The sequence below is a fragment of the Diabrotica undecimpunctata genome, chromosome 6, assembly GCF_040954645.1.
Source record: "Diabrotica undecimpunctata isolate CICGRU chromosome 6, icDiaUnde3, whole genome shotgun sequence".
NCBI classification, from domain to species: domain Eukaryota; kingdom Metazoa; phylum Arthropoda; class Insecta; order Coleoptera; family Chrysomelidae; genus Diabrotica; species Diabrotica undecimpunctata.
Window position 1 is genome coordinate 142,360,152 of NC_092808.1, and position 12,841 is coordinate 142,372,992.

The 12,841-nt window shown below is 31.8% G+C and overlaps 1 protein-coding gene across 13 annotated transcripts in view; it reads right to left on the bottom strand.

Moving 5' to 3' along the window:
• LOC140443999 (ubiquinone biosynthesis monooxygenase COQ6, mitochondrial-like) overlaps positions 1–12,841 on the bottom strand; it is a 129,013-nt gene that overhangs the window by 48,494 nt on the left and 67,678 nt on the right. The gene's annotated exons all lie outside the window — the stretch shown is intronic.

Genomic DNA, 12,841 nt, shown 5'->3' on the forward strand with positions numbered 1-12,841 from the left:
GTCATTTTGACGTCACAGTCAGAAAGTGTATTGCTACGCGGCCCGTGAAAAAGTAGATCTGCATTAAAACCGCACTAAAGAGAAACATGTTTTAACTTGGTTTACTAAATTAAGTAGTAATGCAATTTGGTAGAAAATACGTCTAAGTGAATGTGAAATATATGTTTTTTTAGTACATTTTATAAATTTAAAAATGTAGTAAAAGCATACTGCCATCCATGATTAAAGACGGTTCAAATTAGGCCAGTCATAGATATTCATTATTTTTTGTCACAATGTACGACATTTTGAAATGTTTCAGGAAATACCATGAAGATATTTAGCTCAATGTCTTTTGTATCAGCCCTTAGTACTTTTCTAACGCTTAATATCGTAAACCTCTATCTATTTTTCCAAAATTACATATTATAAAATTTATATTTTACCTCTCTCATAAAGAGATTATTTATTTTGTGCTTATCGAGAAAAATTCATTGATTTTTATAGTACATTTATTTATAAAATTGATAAAAATACGATAGAGTAGATCGTTAGTAGTATTTATTGACTAAGAAAGAATACACATTGACAAATTCATGTAAATGTAGGATTAAAACAAGTACCTATCTTGTTTCATTACGAAATCCACAACAAACTAATTCTTCTCGTAACTTACCATTGCAGAGACTGCTTTATTTGACGATAGTTCGTTTATTTATATAAAATTAACTCAAGAATATCGGTCGGATAAGTAATTAGCCTTTAAGTAAGCATATGATTGGCTTTTATTGCCTAATATCGCACAATCAATCATATTCGAGAAATACAATGGGAATAACATCATCACCATCATTTTGGCTTTACAACCCTGTGTGGGTCCTAGCCTCCCCAAGAATTTTTTCCAGTCATCCCTATCCATCGCCTTCCTCCGCCAAGCACGTATTTCCATATTTCTCATATCTTGATCTATGTTATCTAGGAATCTTGTTCTGGGTCTTCCTCTTCTTCTTTGACCAATAGGTCTATCAATGAGCGTTTTTCTAGCTGGGTCGGTTTGCTCCATCCGCATTAAATGCCCTATCCACCTCAGACGTCCTATCTTAATGTGTTTTACGATATCTGGTTCCTGGTATATTCTATAGAGTTCGAAGTTGTATCGTCTTCTCCAGACACCATTTTCATTTACCGCTCCACAGATTCGCCTTAGTATTTTTCTTTCGAAACATCCTAACATGTTTTCATTGCTTTTTGTTAAAGTCCAGGTCTCTGAACCATATGTTAGGACTGGGCGTATTATTGTTTTGTAGAGTTTTACTTTTGTATTTCTTGATATAACTGTAGATTTAAAAAGGAGATTAAGCCCAAAATAGCATCTATTAGCCGTTCAAATTCTGCGGTTTATCTCTGCGGTAGTGTCATTTTCAGTATTGACGAGCGTTCCCAGGTATATAAATTCGTTAACTGCTTCGATGACGTCGTTTTCTATAACAAGTGGCCGTAGTATTTGTGGTTGCGTACCTATTTTCATGTATTTCGTTTTATTGGTGTTCACTATTAAACCCATTTTTGTAGCCGCTTCCTTTAGTGCTACGTACGCCTCTCGTGCTGCGTTTTCCGTTCTCCCAACAATATTGATATCATCATCATATGCTAGGATTTGCACAGATTTGTTATATATTGAACCGGTAGTTGTGATTTGTGACGTACGTATTACTTTTTCCAGAGCTAGATTGAATAGTATACAGGAGAGTGGGTCTCCCTGACGTGGCCCGTTATTTGTTTTAAAAGGTTCAGAGAGTTCCCCCTGGAGTAGTACTCTGCATTCAACTTTTTCAAGGGTTAGTTTGGTTAGACTTACCAACTGATTTGGTACGCCTAGGTCTACACTAAATGGAAATTCACTCAGATTATATCGATTACATGAGGACTTAACAAGACACTTATTTGAGAGAAGGATGGCTCAAAAGCTAGAGTTCAGGTGTAAAACTTTTAAATAAACATAATATGAAGAAATAAACACCTGAATGGAGAAGGCTACTTTAAAAAATGTTTAGGAGAAACAACAGACAAAAGTATACAAAAGAACTGATAGAAATAAGCCTGTCTAACGAATACTAATGTACAAAATATTAGAAAGTCCAGGTCGAATATCAATTGAACTGGTTCAAAATAGATCGGAGAATTTTTTCTTGTGATAGAAAAAATGTTTTACTATCATCCATTTGCGGATTCTATGGAAAAATCTTAAAGGAAAATTCTTCTTATAATGGCGCTACAACCTTTGGTGAGTTGTAACACCTGCTTATGAACGTTCTTCTTCCATTTTGCCTTGTGCGATACTTCCCTTCGACACTGCCTAAATGAAAATTTAAAAACAGAAATATCTGAAAATATTGGAGAATATCGAAATGGGTTTACAGTAGGCAGGAAAATCATGTATCTGTCACATCTATACACTATAATAACTCCTAGTACAAGAACAGAAAAAAATACACCAGTTTATTTAGTATCCACAAGGAGATGGTTCGACCGCTCATCCGCAGAGATCTTTCGCGCAGCAGTTTCCAAAACTACAATTGCCATTTGGATCGCCAACCTTCGAAAGGAGACGGTGCCATGAGAAGAAAAAGGAAAATGAAATTACTGTAGTTGGCTGTATACCATGAATCATACAAGTTTTATTTAAAAAGTCTTTATAAAAAGTATATAATTAAAAAGACCTCTTCGGGCTACATTACAGAACATTTTTGGACTAAAAATTCCTTCATCAGTGTATTATTACCAGTAAAAACCCTTAAAAGTTACAAAATTTATTACGTGATACATTTTTGTTGAAAAGATGGTGTGATATTAAAGTATTTAACAGATACCCTGCATGGCAACGTAAGACTCCCAATAGGGGTTGTTGCCGACCCTCAGAAAGTGTCTGAATGGGTTGTAGATGGCAACTGAATCAGTTTAATTGAACTGAATTAGTCTAATAGACTGGTTCTAATAGTCGGACAAAGTTGGCCTTATTTCGAGCAGGGAAAATGTATGTTCCCTTCATGGCAAATCTTATAACATAATTTTAAGGTTGATCTGCACCCCCCAAAAGACAAACTCCAAATTCAAAAAATTTGAAAAAATTTGAGAAGGTATATGTGATGTCTAGAAGTATTTTGACAAATTTTAAACAAACTTCATGTTTTCGTTTTTGAAAAAACTCAAAAAAACTACTTTTTTCCAAGTATAAAGCGGGAAAACCAAACATAGGATTTTGTTAATTTTTTTACAGCATCAAGATATGATTATAAGAAATACTTATGAATTTTTTGAAAATTTTTGAATTTACAGTTTTGTTCCAATAGGAAAAAATAATATGTTTCGGCTTATAATAAAGTTACCGGTAAGAAACCGAAAAATTTTTTAATAACAACATATATAAAACTGTAAAAGTGGAAAATATTTGCAACAAAAAGTTAAATATTTTTTCCTAAACATATGAAAAATCTCGTTAAACAAGAATTATGTCTTGAACTGCCGCCTTCAAATTGTAATGTAGGGAGATGGCTCCATCTGAAGCAACGGTAGTATTTATCATCGATAGATAGCATTACGTTCGGCTTCGAAACGCTTCAAGCAAAACGTCACACTAACAGGGTTGCCATATCGATTACTTTGTACAACACTTTGGCAGATAACAACAAAATTTAATAGGAATGTTATCGGTTTGAACTTTGAACCGGTCATGCTGAAACTTACAGAGTTACAGAATAGTAGATACTGCAACTTTTATTTTGAAAGTAGGATATCATAAAATTTACACTCTATAAGTAATATATCTATAAAAAACCTATTTACTATTTAGGCGTTTTTAGTTAATTATTTTAGTATTTATAAAAATAGTGTTTCTTGCATAACCAGTATCGTACACAGAATTTTTCTGAGGGGGGGGGTTTGAAATTTTTTTATGCTACCTCCATTTTGAGTCCCTAAAATTTGGGTTTTTAAAGTACCAAAGAGTTTAATTTAAAGTACTAAAGATAGCAGTGCCAAAGATTCAGGTATCTATTATCCTGCCTACCAACTAAAACCACCCTCTCTTACTTGTGTGCATTTGACTGTCGCACGTACCGTGCTCCGAAAGTGGGGTGAAGACATTTTTGGAACACTCACTTCTCTTATCTAAATCTTATCTATTGTTCTGAAACTATTTTCTTGTGGCTTTTAAAGTAATTACTATTTTAATGGGAATAAGCCAACTTGTAAATACAATACATTTTGAAGACGGCTATCGCCGTATTCCCGTTCTTCTCCGCCAATCCTGCCGGTTTAAGGCATGCTCCTCCTTCAAACCTTTCGATTCCATCGCTCTTCTAATTCCTTCATTCCATGAGCGTCAAGTTCTACCTCTTTTTCTTCTTCCAGGGGGGCATCCATTTGTGAAGTTTTTGGGGCCAACGTTCGTCAGGCATTCTCAATAGGTGTCCAAACCATTTTGAACCTCTTTTTTTCTATTCTGTCAATGACCGTTTCTGTAGCGTTGGTCTTCCTTTCCTGGCTTGATGTTCTAGCACTTCTTCTCAAATAATCCATTTCAACTGCTAACAATCTTCTCTTCAGGTCTGCATTGACAATTGTCCATACTTCAGAGTCCCACATTTTACATATTCTCTGTATAGACGCTTTATCATAAATTCTAGATCATAAAAATCTTGAGCTAGGACGACTTGGTCATCCGCAAAGTTCAGGGAGAACAGTACGTCATTTCCTATGGGGATTCCCATTCCCAGGCAGTTGTTTTTCCAATTATGGAGGGCTGCCTCAATATATAAATTAAACAGTGAGTGTGACATTATGCATCCTTGTTTTAGTCCTTTAGTTACTTTTATTGGCTTTGATAGTCTATTTCCGATTTTTAGGTAAGTAGTGTTCTCCCTGTATACTTCTGTAATTATTCCTAAAAGGTATGGACTAATGTCGAGTTGTTGCCACAATTTAAGTCTTGGAACTGTATCATACGCCTTTTCTAGGTCGATGAAGGCTAGATGTACTTTGGTACCAACTACTATTCTTTTTTCTATTAATTGTTGGAGTATAAACAAGTTATTAGTGCAAGATCAAAGATCAAAGATTCAAACGTCAATAAACTTATTTTAACCTTCAATTGTGGCTTATTTCCATTAAAATAATAATTAGATCTTATCTCTGTCGTTGGCTCGGTTGGTGTTTCTCTTCTTCTTCTGTCTTTTTAATGACTGCTCGGATGTAATTGTGAACACTATTCCATCCCTCCGTACTTCCAGTCATCTTCACGATCATCTCTCTTACAGTCACAGTGTTCATACCTATTTCTTTCTCTGTTTGATGGGTGAACCTCTGCACGGGCGACATCCCAATGAGGTCAGTCAAGACCATGTCGACAATATAGCGTCGAACTATTTGCTGACGTCAGGAAAGATGTTCCCTGAAACAGAAGATTCACTACTGGCCATTCAGGATCAGGTTATACAAACCAAAAATTACCTGAAATATATCGTCAAAGACCCTCAGGTCCAGAATGACAAATGCCGATATGGATGTTAAGCTCAAGAAACCATCCAACATCTTACCGGGGCTGTCAGGCATTTGCTGCAACTGAATATAAGGAACGGCACGACTCAGTAAGAAAGATCATTCATCAAGAGATAGCTATCAAACTGGGACTTCTTCAAACAAACCATCTTCCATATTATCAATACGTTCCTGAGAGTATACTTGACAATGACAACTACAAGCTATACTGGGACCGCACTGTGCTAACAGAACAAACAGTGGCACATAATAGACCAGATCTCATACTAGTTAATAAACTAAAGAGACAAACAACATTAATTGATGTGGCGATATCCAACAACAATAATCTTCGTGTTAAACAACGAAAAAATCGCCAAGTACAGGGATCTGGAAATTCAAATACAAAGACAGTGGAGAATGGAAAGTACACAGACAATACCTATTATTCTCTCTACTACTGGAGTAATTCCAAAGAAACTCCTAGAAAACATAAAAAAGCTAGGTCTGAATGAACATCTTTACAAGACTATGCAGAAAGCTGTAGTACTCTCAACGTCCAGATGTGTACGAAAATTTTTGGGAGATACTCCAACATACCAAGCCACCTAGGGCTCGATGACACTACCACGCACACAAGGTGAGAGAAGAACATCGTGTTTTGGAAATATCATTCACTACTTAAAGATAAAAAACAGCAAAAAACAAAGATAAAAATATATAGAGCAGCAATTAGACCAGTGATAGCATACGTAGCGAAAGTAATATGTCTTACGAAAATAGATATAAAGAAAATAAAAATATAAATAAAAAGTAAAATATAAAGAAAAAGTAAGAATTATTAAAAGCAAAATGATAAGAATAAACAGCTCAATAAAGCCCGAACAAGGAGAATATAGAAGACTAATGAAGCATGAAATAAGAAATAGAAATATAACCGAAGGGGAAGACATAGTGAAATTTATTAATCCACACAGACTGAGATGGTTTGGACACATACAAAGAAGAGAAAAAGATGCAATAATAAGGAAGATAACAAACCTGAAACCAGTAATAAACAGACCAAAAGAAAGACATGTTCGCATGTTTTAAATAACATTTTTGACGATTGACCATTTTTCATATAAATCCAACTAAAATATTTAATAATACCAGATACTTTAATTTTTAACTATCAACGAAAATCTAATATATGATTGCATGTATAAATTTAATGGTAATACGATATTCACAGATAGCGCCGCTAAGTACCTCTTTGTCGATAAAAATGTTTACATAATAAATATGTGTCATGTTTCAATGATATGTGTGGATTATGTTCTTGCAAATGCGTAACTTTAAGATTCGGATTGACACAGCGGAGCAGTAAAATATTATACATAAAGATGTTGTTAAAGATATCTTTGCTTATTTGGTCTACTAGGTATTTGATAAAATTATTGTCTACACAACTTGGCAACTCAGCCAATGGATATAATGATAGAAAACTGTAATTTATATTAGGGTTTGAAAATATTACAGAGTCATCATGTAGAAATCTACGATTAAGTTAAAAAAATTACCACAGTAGTATGCCGCAGTAGAGCCATCTCTAGGATCAGAAACAAATTAATCGAGGGTGAAGATCAACCTTAAAATTAACCATGATTTTCGTATACTATAAGGGTTTCCTATATAGCGGAAAAAAGAGTATGGAGTAGAATTTATAGTTGACAATAAGATGAAACATGCCATATTAGATTTTACAGCAGTGAATGAGAGAATATTATGTAAATTAAGAATAAAAACAAAATTCTTTAACTTCTCAATCATTAACATACATTGCCCAACAGAAAACATAGCATGGAAATAAAAGAAGATTTTTACGAACAGCTACAGGAAGTATACAACAGCTAACCGAGAAATGACAATAAGATCGTAATAGGAGATATGAATGCTCAAATAGGCAAATAAGAACTTTTCTTAGGAACCATTGGTAAACATTCACTCCATCAAAACACCAATGAAAATGACTACTTATCAACTTTGCCAGTAGAAAAAACATGATCATCAGCTTTTTTTCCATACCGCGACATATACACAGCGACATGGATTATGCCTGGTGGAAGAGGCCAGAGGGTTGTAGCTCTAGAGGAAAAAAATATTCTTAAATTTTATTGGTGTAATCACATTGCAATCTTCAGACATAAAAACTGTAGTATCACGCATATTCAAACTTGACAAAGCTGATATTTTAAACTTTTCTGAATAAACTTTTTTGTAATTATTATAAAAAAAAATTATCTTATACCTTCTTCTTCCATTTATCGTTTAAATTTTGACAGTTACATGAATAACATCGTTAATTACAGGTACCCACATTTTATTTCATGTTTTCTTTCCATTGTTTGTATTAGGCTTTTCGTATTTAATAGAATTCATACTTTTCCGGGATTTATTATAATTACGATCTCCTTCTATGATATTTATATGGCATTCTCATTACTTCGTTGTTTGTTTGTGACTGACATGAAATATTCAATCTGGTATAAAAGCAGCTTTTACAAATTACCACATTTTAAATATATTAATTTAATAGTTGAGAAACTGATACCAAAATAAAGATTCATTGATATAAATGGCGAAGCTTATTAAAGAAACCGTTACTACGTCTTTGAGAAATACATTAATAAAGCGACTGGCCTATTTCGAAGTACATTGGCGTGACCTTCTACGTCACAACACTATTATTGACCGCTTCTGGGAAGACTCATTGTGTCACGACTCACAGGAATTATCTGGAATTTCCCAGGGTGACGTTGTGTATTGATTGACACAAATTTACAGGAAAATATCTGCATTTTACCTAGTAGATTAGCTATATGTACAGGTGTTTTATACGTTTTTGTAGTGAATCACAATACGATTTATCAACATAGTGTCAGGTATATGACCTCCTCACAAAACAATACCATAAAAAAGGAATAAAATGTAAATTTTTGTACTAGTTTAGTATCTAAAGTAAATATACAAAATATTTATTTATTGACCTTCTTTTGGCATTGCTTTTGTTATGGAATACTATGCGTTTATTTCTTAAAACTATGAATATATAAGTTCTGTTATCTACAATTATTTAACGATGTTTCTGGATGGATTTGAGTACAAGAGATTGGACTCAAATATTAATATTAAAATAGCAAATACGGATAGCTTATCGAACAAAGAAATAAGAGAAATAAATTATTATTATTCCATAGATACGAAGTATTAGGTGAATAAACTAGCGAAACTTATTTATTCTAAATAGGAAAATATTTATGAAGAGTATTGATTCTGATTTCTAACAGCAAATAATTATTAGTGATTATACATGAGAACTTTTCATAATTGTAAATAACATATACCAGGTGACTAAAAACTATATAGAAATACATAGATACTTTAATTATCTTACATGTGAGTAGGTAGGTACATTACACCTCCTTTTGTAAGAATGAAAATAATTGTAAAATGAATTTTCATTTAAATGGTATAAAACATTTGTATACATTATTATTTTATTTTAACACATTTAAATAGTTTCTTTTAGTCTCGATAGTCTTTCACTTCGTCTTATCGGTGTAGTCTCTGTGAAACTAGTCTCTTCACACTTTTTGGATTCACTATAATTATTGTCTTTATTATGTTTACAATCTATACTTAAATCTGTCTCATGTACATGTTTTCGTTTACTTTGACATATATTTAGTGTTAAACAATTTGTAATTTGTTGACAACTATGTGACGGATTTCTACGAAATCGTCGGTAAAAATATTTAATTATCCTGTATAAAATATAAAGTAACATACATTTTATCAAAAATAAGATTGCATAAGTGAAATAAGAACTATTTTTTATTGTGTCTGAAAAATTAATATTTGTTTCTGAGGTCATTTTCTCTAAATTATCTAGTTTATGGCTTGCTAAATTTAATGCATCTCGATCGAGATTATTTAATTGTAAGGGAACAAGGTGTAATTTGGATTCATTATTTATCTTAATATCATCACAACAGACTTCTGGAAGGGATAAATCTGGAATGATAGACTGAAAATTACTTTCTTTTGGATTTGAGACAGATATCAAAATAGTTGATCCGGTGTAAGTTTTGCAATTATTCGAAGTAGAAAAAATACCTGTGTTTGAAAGAACAATAGATATTGGCGTACTAGTCTGACAGCTTAAAGTTAAATCTGTTGGTTTGGGTAAAACATATATCCAAGAATTTGGTTTGTTTAATTTATGCCAAATTTCATATTCTGTTTGAATTATACGAGTATCGCAACTAGATGGTATGTTTGTTATTGAAGTTAACAATTCAGTTTCACAAATTGGATTAGTGTGTGTAAATCGGAAAGTATCAGGATTTTTGCAAATAAGTTTTTCTTCATCTAATGAATAACAGTCTTCTAATGTATCAATAGTAACATAAATGTTTCTATTTTCTGAAAGAACAAGATATTTGACAGATGGAAGAATAAAGGTAAGTCTCTTTAATGTTGGATGAATTATAGGAAGAGATATTAGTTTAAAAAGAGAATAAGGAGTATTACTAACCAAAGGTATACTAACCGTAATTAAAATCTTGTTATCAAAATATATATATTTAAGTAAAATGATATCGAAATATTTATGAGCATAATCGATAGTCAATGGAAATGGATAAGTCGATGTACTAGGTAAATGCGTTACCGTTTTAGATAATTCTTGAATTAGTTGCTCAGGTGTTATAACAGAAGGATGAAGGTTATTATTTCTTGCAAATAGAATAACGTTTATTAAAGTAGAATATTCTTGTTGTAATTCTGTTATAAAGAAAGTTAGTAAGGTAAAATGTTCTTCAATTTTTTGTTTTAAATCTAAATTAAAATATTTATTATTCATTTTATCTGTGTAATTGGTAATTGATTCAAAATTTTTATCAAAAATCACTTTGTTTCGGTCTAGATTTGTAATAGAGTTATTAAAATTTGCAATCGTGGCTTTTACTACATGAATTTGTTGTTTTAGTAAATCAAGAAGATGATTTTCGTTACTTTCAGCTTTGTTAATAGCATTATTGAAATTTTCAGCATCATCACTGTCTAAGGTACCGAATAAGGTCCTGAAAACAGATCCAATTGCATTAAATAGAGCGCGTTTTGGTCTAAAATGTTCATGCAGAATTATGTTTTTTAAAGTTTGTTCATCTTGAAAGAGTCTAGGTATGATTTGTCCTAAGAGTTTTAGTGAAGTATCGCATAATCGTAATTCAATAAGAACTGGTTTGTTTTGACACAGTCTTAATGTTTTTTGATAGGTGAGATCTACAAAATTTAATTTGTCTGTAAAAGGTTGTAAAGGAATATGACTTAATATGTTCCAATGAGTTTCAATAAATTGAACATTTTTTATGTGTTCGTAATAGATTCCAGGTGATTTGTTGATAGGAGTATTGGTATATTTCTTGTGAATTTGTTCACTATTTGTCAGCCATATTATTGCATACCTGAAACAAAAGCATGTTTCAATCTATTCATGTGAACTTTTATTGGTTTTTTATTTACTAAAATTGTGCAATTGACAGGAGAATTTATCTCTAGAATTTTATAAGGTCCATTATAATTTTGTGTAAGTTTTTTGGTTTGACCCTTCTTTGTTTGCTCATTTTGGAGATATACTAATTGTCCTTCTAAGAAAACGGTGTCATTAATCTTTTGGTCATAATATTTTTTACTGACTACTTTAGATTCTAATAGATTCGTTTTTGCTAACTCATGAGATTTTCTAAGCTTAAGTGTTAAATTATCTAAATAATCTTCATATGTATATTTGAGTTCTACTGGTCGTATTATACTGCTAGGTAGATTAGGTGTATATCCAAATATTAGTTCATATGGTGTGAATTTGGTTGAAGTATGATTAGTTGTATTATATGAAAACATAGCAAAATCTAGCCATTCGTCCCAATCGGATTGATCAGCTTTAATATAATGTTTAAGGTAGTCTGCTAAAGTAGCGTGACTCCTTTCTAATGCAGCATTTGATTCTGGATGATAAGCAGTACAATTTATATGTCTGATTTTAAAAAGCTTGGCGATTTGAGAAAATAATTTGGAAGTAAAATCTCGGCCTTGATCAGTAACTATTATATCGGGTTTTCCAAACTTGCAAATAAATCCACGAACCAGATTTTCAGCGATAGTCTTGGTTTCATGATTCGGAATTGCATAAGCTTGAGAAAATTTTGTTAAGTCATCTTGTAATGTTAATATGAACTTATTACCTGACTCGGTTAAAGGTAAAGGACCTACTATATCTAAAAATATTTTTTCTAATGGATTTGAGCTTGTTGTTGTTATCTCCATGGGCTTTACGAATTTTTTTCTAACGAGTTTATTTTTCTGACAAGATTCACAGGTTTTTATAAAGTTTTTAATATCATTTTTCATATTATTCCATTTGAAATGTTTTTTTATACGATTGTATGTCCGATGAAAACCAGAGTGTCCAGCCGTAGGACTAGTGTGATTCTCTTGTAATATTGTAGTTATTTCCTCAGGTTCAGGATTTGTTAGTATATCATGATAAATGATAATAGATATATCAGTTTTTCTAAAAATAAATCTAATCATAGATCTAATTTTTCCCCAACTTAATTTATCGTAGCTAAAAGTTATTCTGGGTAGGCAAATTTTTAATATTTTATCGTTTAATAACCAGTCTCTTAATTTTATTAGGGAATTAAATATATCTTCATAAGAGGTATTGTCCCAATAATTATTTTTTATAAATATGTAATAAAAGTTTTTATTTTGATCAGAAATATATATAATGTCATTTAGTCTTGGATTTTTGGCTTTCAATTTTTCTATATGACTGAATTGTTTATTTATTTGTTTCTGAACGATCTCATTAAAATTTAAATCTACGGAAACAAACAATGCTAAATTTTGTGAAAATGATGTAATCTTTTCATTTGTTTCTTTTATATTATCATTTGTTATTAATATAGTTTCGGATTTAGATAAGAACTGTGAATAAGTGTCATTATTTTCTTTACTCATTTTGTTTATTTGTAAGGTGATTGTTGCCGGGTTTTTGTTTTCTTCGCAAATATTTGTTTCAGATATGGTTAAAGGAGGACGACTTAAACAATCAGCATTTTGATTTAATTTACCTGGTTTATAAATAATTTCATAGCTATATTCTTCTAATGCTAATCTCCACCTAACGAGTCTTGATCCGGGATCTTTTACATTAAATAGCCATGTGAGTGGTTTATGATCCGTATAAATGAAAAATTTATTTCCGTACAAATATGGT